Source organism: Microcaecilia unicolor, chromosome 4, assembly GCF_901765095.1.
Source record: "Microcaecilia unicolor chromosome 4, aMicUni1.1, whole genome shotgun sequence".
NCBI lineage: Eukaryota > Metazoa > Chordata > Amphibia > Gymnophiona > Siphonopidae > Microcaecilia > Microcaecilia unicolor.
Window position 1 is genome coordinate 246,837,119 of NC_044034.1, and position 16,666 is coordinate 246,853,784.

At 44.7% G+C, this 16,666-nt stretch overlaps 1 protein-coding gene across 1 annotated transcript in view; it reads right to left on the reverse strand.

The window, feature by feature from the left end:
• The window catches only part of TMEM131 (transmembrane protein 131), a 489,982-nt gene that overhangs the window by 328,674 nt on the left and 144,642 nt on the right, over window positions 1–16,666 (reverse strand). The window lies entirely within an intron of this gene.

Sequence of the window (16,666 nt, forward strand, 5' to 3'; positions counted from 1 at the left end):
GCCTATTCCTTCATACCACACGGCAAACATTTCTGGTGAGAACACTACTGTGTGGATAAGATCCATTAAGCTTGTCTTAAAATGAGATGTGCCATGGGTGATATGTATACTGTGGATGCCAATGTATATAGTGGATGCCATGTGACCAAACTTCCTTAACATTTACCATGCTGATACTTGACTCCTTTTAAACTTCCTCCACTATGGATCCTAACCTGATGATCCTTTGTTGTGGAAGGCTGATGCCCAAGTTATGTCTAACTGGGATCTAATGAATTCCAATTGCAGTGATGGGCTTACACACTAGTGTTCGTCATAAATTATCCCACATCTTAACTTCAGCACCCTGCCCTCTTCTCCCTCATGAAAAGGTTCTATCGCATTGGCTTCTAAGAGGGAACAGAGTTCCTCTGTATTTCCTGATGCTGAGGGCAATTTGGAGGAAGGCTGAATAACTGTAGATGGTTCCCCAATTGGATAATATTTAGAACCTACCAGTCTAAGGTTATAAGGCACCATAATTTGCAAAATAAATTGTAAACTCCCTTCTACCAGTAGATCATCTAGAATGAATACATATGGTTATGTTATTTTGGAGGAGGTCAAAACCCCTACAAGCAGTAGGATCTCCTTTGCCCAGCACTACACCTTCTGTAAGAGGAGGCTTCAGGTCAGACGTTTGCCCAGAATGGGTCTTAGGTGTCACAGTACTGCTTGCACAGCTTCTACTATTTTATCTCCAAAGAGATTCTCTTCCTGACATAGCCCACGCTTCAGATGACAGGAGTCAAGTGGCTCGAAAGGATTTTTTTTATCAGTTGGGTGAAGACAATGTTGAGATCCCATGACAGTTGTAGGTCTGATAGGGGGCTTTGTCAATAGCAAATTTCTCATGAAGCAAACAACTAGAGGTTGTACAGAGATGACTTTACCTCCCACATGGTGATAAGCACTAACTGCACTTAGATGAACACTGACAGAGTTGTGTTCAAACCAGACTCAGAGGTGCAGGAGATATTCAAGAAGTTTTTGTATAGGGCATGTGAGGGGCTATAAGGTCTTGCCCTCACACCAGATGGCAAACTTCCTCCACTTAAATGAGTAACACCTCTTAGTGAAGTCTTTCCTGGAAGCCAGCAACATGCGAGAGATACCCTCCGGCAAATCTAACGATTCGAATTCTATGCTCTCAACATCCAAGCTATAAGGGCCAGGGATTGAAGGTTAGGATGCAGAAGGGATCCCTCGTTCTGCGTGATGAGGATTGGAAAATACTCTAATCTCCATGGATCTTCAAAAGACAACTCCAGAAAAGGAAACCAGATCTACATTGACCAGTAAGGGGTGATTAGGATCATAGTTCTCTGGCTTTGCTTGAGTTTCAGCAAAGTCTTCTCTATGAGAGGTACTGAAGAATACACATATAGAAGACCCTTCCCCAATGTAAGTGAAAGACATCTGACACTAGTCTGTCATGTGATCTGAGCCTAGAACAGAACTGGGGGAAGTTGTTATTGTGATGAGTGGCAAATAAAATCCATCGAGGGAATGCTCCACTCTCGTAAGATCTTGTAGGCTACTCCTATACTGACCACTCGTACGGTTCCAAACCCTACTCAGTCTGTCTGCCAGCCAGGCAACTTTACTTTCCTAGTACATATGTGGCTCGGAGGACCACACACCCACTGCTTCCTGACACAAGGGGTAGGATCCTGTACCCCCCTGCTTGTTCACACAGATTATAACCTAGTTATCTATATGAATAAGAATAACTTCGGTTCAGAAGCCAATCTCTGAAAGCCTTTTAAGCGTTCCAAATGGCCCTCAGCTCAATAAGGTTGATATGGAAATCTGTTTCATAAGCAGACCAAGTTATTTGGGTATGAAGCCCATCTACATGATCTCCCAATCCCAGGTTGGATGCATCTGTTGTTAGCACCCTCTGAGGAGGTGGAATTTGGAATGGTAGTCCCACAGTCAAATCTGATCGAACTGTCCACCAGAGAAGGGCGTGAGTCATCTCTGGTGGAATCTGGATTACATCAGTTAGATTCCCAGCTGCCTGAGACTACTGGGCCACTCTCAAATGAGGCTGTGGCATGGGAGTGATATGTACTGTTGAGGCCAAGTGGCCTATCAATCTCAACATTTGTTGAGCTGCGACCTGTTTGCTGCTTTCGAATTGTGAAGCTAGAGCTGTTGAGGTCTCTGCTCTCACTTGCGGAAGAAAAGCCCCAAGACTACAATGTATTGAGCAGGGCTCCTATGTACTCTAATCGTTGGACCGGGGGAAGGTGGGACTTGGGATGGTTTATGACAAACCCTAATATGTACAATAAGCAAATAGTTAGGTGTATTGACTGTCACGCCATCCTGTGATGTGCTCTTGACCAGTCAATCATCCAGATAGGGTAACACATACACTCCCAAACTGAACAAATACGCTGCAACTACCACTAGAGATCTGGTGAAAATCCTGGGAGCTGACGCAAGGCTAAAAGGCAGAACGTGATACTGGAAGTAATGTTTCCCTATTTGGAACCTGAGATACTGCCTGTGACTGGGATGCATCAAAATCTGGGTATAGGCATCTTTTAAGTCAAGAGAGCAAAGCCAATCTTTTTCCTGAATCATGGGAAGAAGGGTGCCCAGGGAAATCATTCTGAACTTTTCTTTCACCAGGAATTTGTTCAGGACCCTTAGGTCTATGATGGGGCAAATCCCCCCCCCCCCCAATCTTTTTACGCATAAGAAAGTACCTGGAATAGAATCCTTCCCTTCTTCCCCTGGCAGCATGGGTTTGACCACACTGGCCCGCAGAAGATCAGAGATTTCCTCTACAAGTATCTGCTTGTTCCAAAATCTGATGAACGATGCTCTTGGTGGACAATTTGGTGGTCTTTGACACCAATACAGGGTGTAACTGAGACAGGCTATTTGAAGAACCCACTGGTTTGGCGGTTACAATGGACCACCTCTGTAGAAAAAAATGTAGTCTTCTCCAGGATTACTTTGAGTGCAGCTACACTCTCCTAAAGCCAGTAAAAAAGCTTGTTCCTTGTTTTGACTGGGGAGCTGGCTGAGACTTCCGAGCTCGACTGGCAAGGTCAAGAACATTGGGCCTGGGAAGTTCTGGGCAGAGCAAGGAGGCAGAAACCTATGCCATTGAGAGCAGTAGGTTCGCTGCCTAGGACTACTCAAAAGCCTCCAAGATGAAGAGGTTGCAGCTGGAGGGTGCAGAGATAGGGTTTGGATAATATCAGTATCCTTCTTAATGAGGTCAGCAACCTCCTCCACTTTATCCCCAAAAAGATGCCTCCTTGGCAAGGCACATCCACCAACCTCTCCTGAACTTCTGGTTCCAGGTCAGACACATGCAGCCATTAGAGTATATGAAGCCCATACCTATGTTGAAGAGTCTGGGTGCAATGTCAAAAGAATCTTACAAGGCCCTGACCAGATACTTTGTACACTCCAGCTGCCTACTGACCAACTGGCGAAGCTCTGCAGCCTTCTGCTGTGGGAGAGAATCCATGAAACTAAGTATACTGCATAGTAAAAACTGCAAGTAAAGGCTCATGTAGAGCTGGGAAGGACTGGATGCAGGCAATGAGCATCGAGGCCTGAAAAGCTTTCCTCCTAAAAGAGTCTAGTGTCCAAACCCCTCTACCCAGGGGAGCCGAAACACGAGTCCTGGAGCTCCTAGCTGGTTGTCTAATCCGACCTCAAATGAAGAGTAATGAGCCAGTTGAGCCCTCTCAAAGCCAGGAGCCTTCTGGATACAAAACTGCATATCCACCTTCTTAGGTGCAACCTGCACTGAGAGGTGAGGTTCCCAGTTCTTCCTCAGTGCATCTTTAAGGTTAGGATGCAATGTTACCATGACCCCTTCATTAGAAAGTGACTCATAGTGCAGTAGAGATAACATTTTTGCCCTGGGTGCCTCCTCTGTTTCAAATTAAATGGCATGTGAGAAGTCATCTCTGACAAAACCAGTGAGATGATCTTCAGGTGGAGATGTACATCTCTCTTCATGTGAGGAGGGATCAGTACGTATCCCATAAGACTCTTCCTCTGAGAAGTAATGAGGATCTTCTTCTGAGTCTAATGAATGATCCCATTCAGACTCCTCACCATACTCTGATTGGACTGAGTGAGTCTGTGCCTGCCTCGGCTGACCAGAACTACACCCATGCACTGATGAGTGCCGAGGTAAAGCCCTACCCTCAGACTCTATGGAAGCTTCCTCCCCTGACCTTCAGAGCAGTACTGCATGTGTCAATGTTTATATCAACGTTGACACCCTTCGAGGTGCTGGTGTTGAGGATCTCTCCACAGGCAGAATCTGGGGCTGATTCATAGTTGACACATGCCCTCGATGCATGAGCCAGAAGACAGACAGTCTGAGAAGGCATTGATGCTGAACCAGGAGCAGGGACCTGGCTGCTCAGAGACTTGTGTACCAGCACATCTCTCAAAGAGAGAGTGTGCTCCTCCCGGTGCCAGTGCTTCTCAGGTATCAGTGATGTTGATGCACCGGAGCTTCCGACACCATGCGTCAACAAGGACCGATGCTTATGCTTCTTGGGCTTCCCCCAATGTGTAACATCGCAGTCCTTTGGTACCAATGAGGATGGCATAAAATCTGTACGCACCCTTGGTGTCACCATTTGAAGCCACTGGGGGTCTTCTTGGACATCGAGAAAAGAATCACGGTCAAATTAAACTCAATTGTGAACATTGAGGTTGGTGCTCCAGCCTAAAAGGGAATTGCAATCAGGAAGGCTAAGAGGGACTTCAAAAAAAGATTGCGTTGGAGGCAAAAAACACATAGTAAAACTTTTTTTAGGTATATTAAAAGCAGGAAGCCAGCAAAAGAATCGGTTGGACCGCTAGATGACCAGGGAGTAAACGGGGCGATCAAGGAAGACAAAGTCATAGCGGAGAGATTAAATGAATTCTTTGCTTCGGTCTTCATGGAGGAAGATTTGGGTGGGATACCGGTGTCAGACATGGTATTCAAAGCTGACGAGTCAGAGAAACCTAATGAGTTCTCTGTAAACCTGGAGGATGTAAAGAGGCAGTTCTACAAACTGAAGAGTAGCAAATTTCCTAGACCGAATGGTATTCATCCCAGAGTACTGATAGAACTGAAAAATTACAATGTATTGTAAGCCACACTGAGCCCGCAAATAGGTGGGGAAATGTGGGATACAAATGCAATAAATAAATAAATAAAAATGAGCTTGTGGAGTATTGTTAGTAATATGTAATTTATCCTTAAAATCGAGAGTGGAACCGGAAGACTGGAGGGTGGCCAATGTAACGCCGATTTTTAAAAAAGGTTCCAGAGGAGATCCAGGAAATTATAGACAGGTGAGTCTGATGTCTGTGACGAGCAAAATGGTAGAGACTATTATTAAGAACAAAATTACAGAGCATATTCAAAAGCATGGATTAATGAGACAAAGTCAACATGGATTTAGTGAAGGGAAATCTTGCCTCACAAATCTATTACATTTCTTTGAAGGGGTAAACAAACATGTGGATAAAGGTGAGCCAGTTGATATTGTGTATCTGGATTTTCAGAAGGCGTTGACAAAGTACCTCATGAAAGACTCAAGAGGAAATTGGAGAGTCATAGGATAGGAGGTAGTGTTCTATTGTGGATTAAAAACTGGTTAAAAGAAAACAGAGAGTAGAGTTATATGGTCAGTATTCACCATTGAGAATACTGACCATTTAAATCCCCAGGGGACCGCTGCTTTTTAACATATTTATAAATGACCTAGAGATGGGAGTAACTAGTGAGGTAATTAAATTTGCTGATGACACAAAATTATTCAAAGTCGTTAAATCACGGGAGGATTGTGAAAAATTACAAGAGGACCTTACGAGACTGGGAGTCTAAATGGCTGATGACATTTAATGTGAGCAAGTGCAAAGTGATGTATGTGGGAAAGAGGAACCTGAAATATAGCTACGTCATGCAAGGTTCCACGTTAGGAGTCACGGACCAAGAAAGGGATCTAGGTGTCGTCGTTGATGATATGTTGAAACCTTCTGTTCAGTGTGCTGCTGCGGCTAAGAAAGCAAATAGAATGTTAGGTATTATTAGGAAAGGAACAAAAAACAAAAATGAGGATGCTATAATGCCTTTGTATCGCTCCATGGTGCGACTGCACCTCGAATACTGTGTTCAATTCTGGTTGCCACATCACAAAAAAGATATAGTGTAATTAGAAAAGGTGCAGAGAAGGGCGACGAAAATGATAAAGGGGATGGGACGACTTCCTTATGAGGAAAGGCTAAAGCGGCTAGGGCTCTTCAGCTTGGAGAAAAGGCGGCTGAGGGGAGATATGATAGAGGTCTATAAAATAATGAGTGGAGATGAACGAGTAGATGTGAAGCGTCTGTTCACGCTTTCCAAAAATACTAGGACTAGGGGGCATGCGATGAAGCTACGATGTAGTAAATTTAAAACGAATTGGAGAAAACTTTTCTTCACTCAACATATAATTCAACTCTGGAATTCGTTGCCAGAGAATGTAGTAAAGGCGGTTAGCTTAGCAGAGTTTTAAAAAGGTTTGGACGGCTTCCTAAAGGAAAAGTCCATAGACCATTATTAAATGGACTTGGGGAAAACCCACTATTTCTGGGATAAGCAGTATAAAATGTTTTGTACTTTTTGGGGATCTTGTCAGGTATTTGTAACCTGGATTGGCCACTGTTGGAAACAGGATGCTGGGCTTGATGGACCTTTGGTCTTTCCCAGTATGGCAAGTATACTTATGTACTTACCCCAGGGATCAGCAGCGGCTTTCCCCAAGACTACCTTAAGAGTCTAGTGCCCTTCTCCAGGAACGTGTCCAAACCTCTTTTAAACTCAGCTTTGCTGCTTTTACTACATCTTCCAGCAACACTTTCCAAAGCTTAACTATGCACTGAGTGAAATAATATTTTCTCCTATTTGTTTTAGACACACTACTTTGTAGCTTCATGGGTATATCACCTAATCTCTCTATTTTTTTTTATTTTTTTGAAAGAGAAAATTTCTACTCGGGAATTTATGGTCTTCTAGTACATGAATAACTTATCCCCAGTAAAGTAAAGGGTTTATAAGCGATAGGAATAATTAGGCTAAATATTAGCAAGAACTATAAAGATAAAAAGCACAAGTTACCTACAGAGGTACGAGGGGTGTTAGTATCTCCATCACATCCCTATCATGGTGGTTTCTTAATGGCAGGTTAGGAGAATATTTGTCAAGGGATGATAAAGTACAGTGGATCCTATGTAGGGACAGAGGTACATTTGATGACCTCTTCCAACTTTTGCTTTATCAGAGGCAATTTTAATTTGGTGTTTTAGAATGATTTTAGTATTGTCTATTAATGTTGATCTTTTGCCTTTGCCTAAAATTGTCCACCACTTAATTGTACACAAACCTGACCAGCAATGGAATGTGATTTTTTACATTTGACTAAAAAAATAAACACACTTTTAATTCAGTAAACTTACATGAAGATTTTGTTTTTCTAATTTGACTAACTATTTTAGAATAGAAGTGGCTGGTCAAGCACCTGTAGCTTTGCATAAATGTTGCCATCAGTTCAAAAATATAAATAGTTCTGTGTGGGATAAAATTACATGCTTCAAAGCATAGATGGCAGCTCTTTTCTGTCCAGCAGCCTCAAGCAAGGAAGAACAATGCATAAACACGTTTTCAGAACTCATTTCTCTCCAACTCTCATTCTTAATAACTTATCCAGAATATATTTTTAAACGTTGACATGTTTTAATTTCAAACACTTTAAAGCTTATAATCATTTAACAATGCCCTACCTTAGCATTAGTAACAATTATTTGTATATTACACCACAGCATCAACTGATTCAAAGCAATGAATTCTGTACTCAAGTACAGAGAAACTAAGCTGCAAAGCAGAGATATTCTGTTTAAAGACTATCAAAAATGAACTATTTAAAAGGTGTCTGCAATACATTCAGAGTGCACTGCAAACAAAAATGTAATTGCCCTTTTTTTTTCTGACAAATGTGCAAAGAAGTGTAAAAGAACAATCCATGTACTTCTATGTCATGCCTTAAAACTATTCCAAAGGTTTTACTGTAACCTTAAGGTAAAAGATGCCTTCAAAACTACAATTTACAACACACAAGTGGCGGAGTGGCCTAGTGGTTAGGGTGGTGGACTTTGGTCCTGGGGAACTGAGGAACTGAGTTTGAGTCCCACTTCAGGCACAGGCAACTCCTTGTGACTCTGGGCAAGTCACTTAACCCTCCATTGCCCCATGTAAGCCGCATTGAGCCTGCCACTATTTCTCAGCTCTTTGGAGGTTTCCGAAAGCAAGCTGGTTAAATTCAAGCACTTCAAGAGCTGGACTTCTTAAATACACCAAGCCAAGTAAACTCTCTGCACTACCACAGACCACATAATTTAGCAAATTGACATTCTTAACATAAGACTGAAAGATGGAACAAATTTGTTTACCAGTTTTACAAGTTGAGCATGGCAGGTAGGTAAGTACCTTTCAAATAATTCTGTACAAAACATGAAGCGAAACGTAAGCACCTCTAAGATAGGCATTCTTTAAGTCCAGAGATCATAGCCAATCTTTTCCTGAATCATAGGAAGAAGGGTGCCCAGAGAAATCATTCTGAACTTTTCTTTGACAAGGAATTTGTTCAGGGCTCTCAGGTCTAAAATGGGGCAAAATCTCCTTGTCTTTTTTGGCACAAGGGCATTATTATACCTTTAAATGTATAATAATGCTAATCTTGAGTTTATTTTGTATGAATTTGTTGTGACTTTTAAAGCAATTCTAAAGTCAAACATCTAAGCTTCAAACACCTGAAAAAGAAATACAAATTACAAGAAAGGAGGAGAGGCCACATTTATGCCCAAAGGCCTACCTCCAAGAAATGATCGAAATTGGAATATATGTCTTGTATGTGTCTCCAAGAGCCTGGAATCTGAATGTATTTATTACTGTCTCAAGTATCCATCGAATTCATTTCATTTCAAATTTTGGCAAATTTGAATTTTCCTCTACCTCTTCTCTTGTTCTAGCCCTTTTATTTTTTACCTTCGCTATGAAATTATTATATAATTTGTATCCTTGCTTTAATTTGTATCCTTGCTTTAGTTTCATTATCTGCCTTGTTTGCCCCACTTCTTTAGGTACACTCTGCTTTGCCAGTCCCTATCTGGAAGTCATCTAGGATGGTAACTTCAACCTCGCCTTATACCCAGAATGCAAAATTTCTGACCACCACTTTAGCAATGGTTACTGAAAATCCAGAGTATGTACTTATGCAAGCACTATAATATGTAAGGAGATTAAGATGGTATTGGGTAGCCCTTGTCCCAGTGGTGTAGCCACAGAGAGAGTCTTGGGGCCTGGGCCCCCCAAGGTCTGCTGGTTTGACTGGCAGGGGTCCCCAAGCCCCACCAACAGAAGTTTTCCTGCAGCGATACAGGAAAGATACTTACCTGTAGCAGGTATTCTCCAAGGACAGCATGTTGATTGTTCTCACATGTGGGTCGACGTCCGCGTCGGCCAAGGAATTGGTCCTGTCTGTCCTGATTTAGATTTAGTTCTTCTGAGCAGGGACTGTCTTTCTTCATGTTTAATTGTGAAGCGCTGCAGAAATGATTTTATAGTAGTAGTAGTATTTTGCAAATAAAATAAAACAAAGTTTTGCCAGAGTCTTCTGGCGTGTGTGCAAGTGCGCATGCCCGGACTGATTTCCCGCCCGTCATGTGAGCACATCTAGTCAGTTAAATCAAAAAGCATATAAAGAAATAAATAATTCCAAATGGGAGGTGGGCGGGTTTGTGAGAACAATCAGCCTGCTGTCCTTGGAGAATGCCTTCTACAGGTATGTATCTTCGCTTTCTCCGAGGACAAGCAGGCTGCTTGTTCACATGTGGGGTATCCCAAGCAAATAGGCTCACTCAAAACAATAAAGATTGGTCAATTGGGCATCGCAACGGTGAGGACATAACTGAGATTGACCTGAAACCATAAACAACTAACTGAGAGTGCAGCCTGGAACAGAACAAAAATGGGTCTAGGGGGGTGGAGTTGGATTCTAAATCCCAAACAGATTCTGCAGCACTGACTGCCCAAACCGACTGTCGCGTCGGGTATCCTGCTGAAGGCAGTAGTGAGATGTGAATGTGTAGACTGATGACCACGTTGCAGCCTTGCAAATCTCTTCAATAGTGGCTGACTTAAAGTGGGCCACTGACGCTGCCATGGCTCTAACACTATGAGCCGTGACATGACCCTCAAGAGTCAGCCCAGCTTGGGCATAAGTGAAGGAAATGCAATCTGCTAGCCAATTGGAGATTGTGTGTTTCCCGACAGCAACTCCCCTTCCAGAGACTGGAGGTTGGGATGCAGAAGTGCCCCCTCGTTCTGAGTGATGGAAAACAGTCCAATCTCCACGGTTCTTCGGAGGACAACTCCAGAAGAAGAGGGAACCAAATCTGACGCAGCCAAAAGGAGCAATCAGAATCATGGTTCCGTGGTCTTGCCTGAGTTTCAGCAAAGTCTTCCCCACCAGAGGTATGGGAGGATATGCATACAGAAGGCCCTTCCCCCAATGGAGAAAGGCATCTGACGCTAGTCTGTCATGGACCTGAAGCCTAGAACAGAACGGAGGAACTTTGCGATTGACTGAGTGGCAAAAAGATCCACAGAGGGGGTACCTGCCCACGCTTGGAAGATCTTGCACACTATGCCCGAGTTGAGCGACCACTCATGAGGTTGCATGATCCTGCTCAGCCTGTCGGCCAGACTATTGTTTACGCCTGCCAGATATGTGCCCTGGAGAAACATGCCATGACGGCAAGCCCAAAGCCACATCTGGACAGCTTCCCAACACAGGGGGCGAGATCCGGTGCCCCCTGCTTGTTGATGTAGTACATGGCAACCTGATTGTCTGTCTGAATTTGAATAATGTGATTTGACAGCCGATCGCTGAAAGCTTTTGTTGGGGAGCCGAAGAGGCCTTAGTCACACGCCCTTGACGGGAACGAGCGCGCTGGGACTGAGCCTGGACAGGCTGCCGAGAAGCAGGAGTGTACCTACTCCTATTATAGGAATAGGGAACACTTCTCTTCCCCCCCCCCCCCCCAAATCTCCTAGATGAGGAGGTGGTAGCAGAAGACGCCCGACGGGGGAGAGAATCCATAGCATCATGTTGTTTCTTGATCTGATCGACCATATCCTTTACTTTTTCGCCAAAAAGGTTATCCCCCGGCAAGGAACATCCGCCATTCGCTGCTGGACCGAATGATTCAGGTCAGAGACACGCAGCCATGAGAGTCTGATCATCACTATACCTTGAGCAGCTACTTGGGATGCCACATCAAAAGTGTCGTAAGTACCCCTGGCCAGGAATTTTCAACACGCCTTCTGCTGCCGGATCACCTGGGTGAAAAGGTTTGGCGAGCTCCGGAGGAAGTGCTTCAATCAAACTGGACAGTTGCCTCACCGAGTTCCACAAGTGGATGCTCATGTAGAGCTGGTATGTTTGAATCTTGGCTGCGAGCATAGTGGCCTGATATGTTTTTCTCCCAAAAGAATCCAAGGTCCTAGACTATCTGCCTGGGGGCGCCGAGGCATAGTCCCTAGTACTCTTGGCTCTTCTGAGAGCAGAATCCACAACCATGGAATTGTGAGGTAATTGAGACTTCACCATTACCAGCTCTCCTCGAGCATCTCGGCCCTGGGCTCATCCACAACCTCCATAAGGAAGGGAATAGCCTTAGACATATCCAGAACAAAGGAGGAAAAAGAAAGACTCTCAGGTGGAGACATACTTCTTTCAATGGGCAGAGTAGAATCAGAGAGGACCCCATATGACTCTTCTTCAGAAAAGTATCTGGAATCTTCCTCTTCCTCCCATGACCACTCATCATCGGTATCGGACAAAAGCTCTCTAACAGCAGCCCGAACCCGAGCCTGTCTCGACGTTGAGGAACGACGACCTCGAGGGGGATGTCGAGAAGTCGACCCCTGCCTGGACTTGCGGCGAAGCTTCCTCTGCCGGCGCCAGAGAGTCAACCCGGGTGGCAGCCAACACCGATGCTGCAAGCGGCACAGAGGACGGGGACCTCACAACAGGTGAAGGACCAGATGCCGCTTCAACAGTCAGTGCAGAAGGCGCAAGCACCCCTGGCACCGAAGTGGACTGTTGCAGCAACCACTCCAGAAGCTCTGGAAGAAGGGCCCTGATGCGCTCGTCAAGAGCTTCCATCGGAAAAGGCTGGGGAGCCGGTGCAGGAGTCAGTGTCAGATCGTGAGGGGGCTCGAGAGCCGGTACCAGGCTGCCAGAAGACCGATGCATCTGCACCTCCTGTATAGAGGGTGAGCGGTCCTCTTGGCGCCGACGCTTCTCAGGTGCCAAATCCCTCAGTACCGCGCATGGAAAGAGATAGATGACGGTGCTTCTTAGCCTTCACTCGACGCCCATCATCGAGACTCCTCGGTACCGAAGGGGAGGACGTGGAATCCTCACACCTCCTCGGGGTCAGGTCTGACGAAAGTTGGTCCCAGGGGGCCTGCATAGCAGTAGGCCTTGAGACAAGTGAAGACCCACTCGATGCCTCGCTGCTCCCAGTGCGATATTGTCGTTCGGCAGCCATTACCTCAACACCGATGCCGACGTGGAAGGACAGGACTGATCCGCAAAAAGGTTTTCACGTTCAGCCTCCCGAGACACTTGGGTCCCTTTTTTCATTAAAGGACACAGCTTACAAGCAGCTGGCAGATGATCAGGCCAAAGGCACTGAAGAGACCACGTGTGGGGGTCGGTACCCAAGATGGTCCGGTTGCACCGAGTACAACGCTTAAAGCCGCTGGGTGTCCTCGATGACATGGACGGAAAAATGGCATCTGCGAAATTAAAGGACGCGATTGTGCCAATTAAAAAGGCACAAAAAAGGAAAACAAAACCCAGCCAAGCAGTCTAAAAGCCGGCCACGGCAAAAAAGGAAGGAAGCAAACTTTAGTGAGAAGATTAAAGAAAATAAAGGGAAAATAAATTTTGTTTTGTTTTAATTTTGTCAAAACAAAAAAAGGGAGAAGAAAAAGAAAAACAAGGAAGTGGTAACGCACCAAAAAGTCTCCTGGGCCAAAAGGAACATAGCTGAACACCATGTCACTTCAGATGTGGATGAAAAGAAACTGACAATGTCACGCTCGTGCAACGGGCGTGAAGCCATTCGCACATGCACGGTGCGCTCTGCCCGCACGCCGGAGAATTCTAGAGAGGTTTTTTGTTTTGCTTCGGAGATTGCTTTGGAGAACCCTTAACTAACTGCAACACAACACCTAACCAAAATAGTGCAGAAAGTATTTTTCATTAACGACTTGTCCAAATTCTCCCGTATTTCTTTACCTCTTTGTAACACCAATTGTTTTCTCTAACCTGATATGGCGTTGCTATAACAGGTCTCTGTAAGCCACATTGAGCCTGCAAATAGGTGGGAAAATGTGGAATACAAGTGCAATAATAATAATAATAATAATTTTGCCGGTCTCCTGGGCCATCGCGGACGACGACCCAATCGTGAGAACAAGCAGCCTGCTTGTCCTCGGACAAAATTAAAGACCTTTAGCTTAATTTATCAATACAATCATTTCAATTTCTCCTTCCTTCCTGCCAGAAAAATGTGAAACTGCCTGCTAATAGCTGTGGATCACACAGATGAATTACATGACTGCCTTGTGCAAAATCACACTAGCTTCCCAGCTGATAGTATAAAATTGACATTTTTGAACTGGACACTAAGCACCTGGCCAACTACAGCCAGTTCAAATTCTTGCAAAGGAACTAAGGTCACAGTAATATATCTGCACAGCAGTTTACTTCAAATTTAGGGGTCCTTTTACCAAGCCGCATTAAAAAGTGGCCGGTGCTGGTGGAACCAGGAATCCTTTAAATCTTCCAGAGTGAGTCCTAGATTGGCCTAGCAGGAATCAAGGAAATTAAATCATCAAGTAAGAACAAAATTTCACCTTCCTAATCATCCTGCAAGACCATAACAGGCCTATGGGATGTACTAAAGCTACTAAAGCTTTATCCAAGAGGGTGGGAGAAAGGGGACCCTCCAGGACTGTTCTACCAAAGGCACCATCACACCAGGCTCAAACATCATGCTTGTAACGCATAACAAAGGAATGGAAAGAGGACCATTCTGTGGCCCTTAAAATATCCTCCGAGGTCACCATCCTAGCTTCAGCCGAGGTTACAGCTTGCAAACTGTAGGGAGTAAGCCTGAAGGCCTTGAAAAAGATCTTTCTTCTTGGGAATATAAACAGACTCAATAGTCAACTTAATCCAGCATACAGTCGAGGACTTTGATACTGCCTGTCTTCGACAAGAACCATGAAACAGCACAAAGATGATGCGATATCCAAAAAGGATTAGTAAGTATCATAGAAGCATTCTGTGCCTTGGATTTATGAAAGGCTGCAAAATAAACCAGCTAGTCCATATGAAAGGGACAGACCACTACCAGCAAAAAATAAGGAATAGAATGCAAAGAAATGACATCAGAAGAGAAGACAAATGAAGATCTCTGCAAGAGTGCACTTTTAGCTACAAAATCCTCAAAGCTGAGCAAATAGCCACAAGGAATACCGCCTTTAGTGTAAGGCCTCTCAAGAAGCCACCAGAGAGGCTTAAAGGAAGGTCCAGTCAAGCCCACCACTAAGTTCCACTGGGATACCACTGCTTGGAGGGGTGGGAACAAACGTAAAAAGAAGTGAATCACATCCAGCTAGGTCACTATGGAAGTTCTCCAGCCTTGTTTTAAAAACAGGCAAGGGATGCCTTCTGGAGCTTCAATGAATTAAGCGCCAACCCATGTTCAAGGCCACCCTGCAAGAAGGACAAGATGACAGCAATGTCCGTTCACCAAAAGAACATCTCCCAGTCAGAGCACCAATTCTCAAACACCATCCAAACCCTGACACAGGCCCAAGACATGGAGCATTTATGCGCCTTCAGAAGGATGGCAATAACAAAGGGGGGAAAACTCTTCTGCCTCAAGCGACACCTTTCAAGGGCCAAACTAAAGCCAAAAAGGATCTGGATCTTCAAGGAGGACCAACCCTTGGAGGAGAAGCCCCAGCAAGCCCATCAGTGGCTGAATCAGCTCTGTATGCCAAGGGCGGTGACACCAACCAGAAAGAGATGTGTGTTAGTCTTGCACACAACCAGACCTATTTAAAGCCAACAGGGAAAAGACATACTGAAACTGAAGCTTGGCTCATAGGTTTACCAGAGCAGCTACTCCCATGGACTCTAGCATTTTTCTCCAGCTGAAAAAAATGAGGGCATTGGAATTCTGGCAAGTTGCCATCCATCAGGTTGACCCCAGGACTCACCAGCATTCCACCACAAGAGGGAAGGCTACTAGACTGAGCTCTTACTCAAGGGTCCAGCTTCTGTCTACTAAGAATTTGACTAGATATTGTCTGCACCGGTCAAAATGGGCTACCGGGAGCACTAAGACGTGCTGTTCTGCCCAGGCATACAGCTCATCCACCTCCACTGCTCTCTCATTGCCAGATATCACAAACAACTCAACCTTGAATCAGTGGGGGAAGTGTACCACAGCCAGGTAAAGATTAACAGGCCACCCTTGTCCAACAGGTGCCCCTGAGCTACCTGATCCTGGGGACCTTGGAAATTTTTTCTACAGATAACGATGCTCCCCACTGAAGCTTGTCAGAAATACTTGGTGAGAACCATAGAAATATGGGGCCCTAATGGAACTAATACACCACCTAGGCCCTCCTGTTACCTCAAGTTCTGTGGAGGAAGCAGAAGTCTAGCCAACTACCAGGAGGGAGCCTGCTCACCACAGGTCTAAAACATGGTCCAGGGACAAAACTACCACCATTCATAAAATTTAACACTGGTGCCATGGGAATGGAGGCCTCAACCATCTCATGCTCTGGCTGTTCGGGAGGAAATCCAGGGTGCATTTCAAAAGCTCCTCTGCAATCCCTCAAGCTCCCTATCAAACAGAACAAAAAAAGCTTGCTACCATGCCTGTATGGCTCAACCCAAAGGCCCCGAAGTACTGGCTAGCTGGCATGCAACAGTGGACTGTGGTGGCCCTGGCACAATGGCTCACGAACCATTCCCCCAACAACCAAAGAGGCAAGATCAGATATATTTCCAATGGATGTTTTTGACCACTGATGTGCTTAAGCCATAGTTTTTTGCAAATGGCTATGACCGAGATCTTTGTCTTCCATATATATAATTGTGTACAAATTTATAGAAGCTTTCATACATATGAGAGATTTTTTTTTGCATTTTAGATGTTTTATTGTTGGTTTTAGTGTGTCTAAATCACTTCCACATCTCTGGTTTTAACTTCTGAGGAGCTACATGGCAGTCCAGCAAGCCTTCCAAGATACCTTGGAGATAACATTACTTGAATGCATCTAATCTCCGACCATAACTAGTGCTGAAAGCTGCGGACAAAGCAACAGGGCTGGAGCTTACCTGATAAAGGTCTGAGAGAATAATGGCTAGATGGTTACTGTGGAACTACTGGGGTTTAGTGTGGCTGCTGTACGCCAACTGGGAATTTAAAGGGAGCTGGAGGGAAG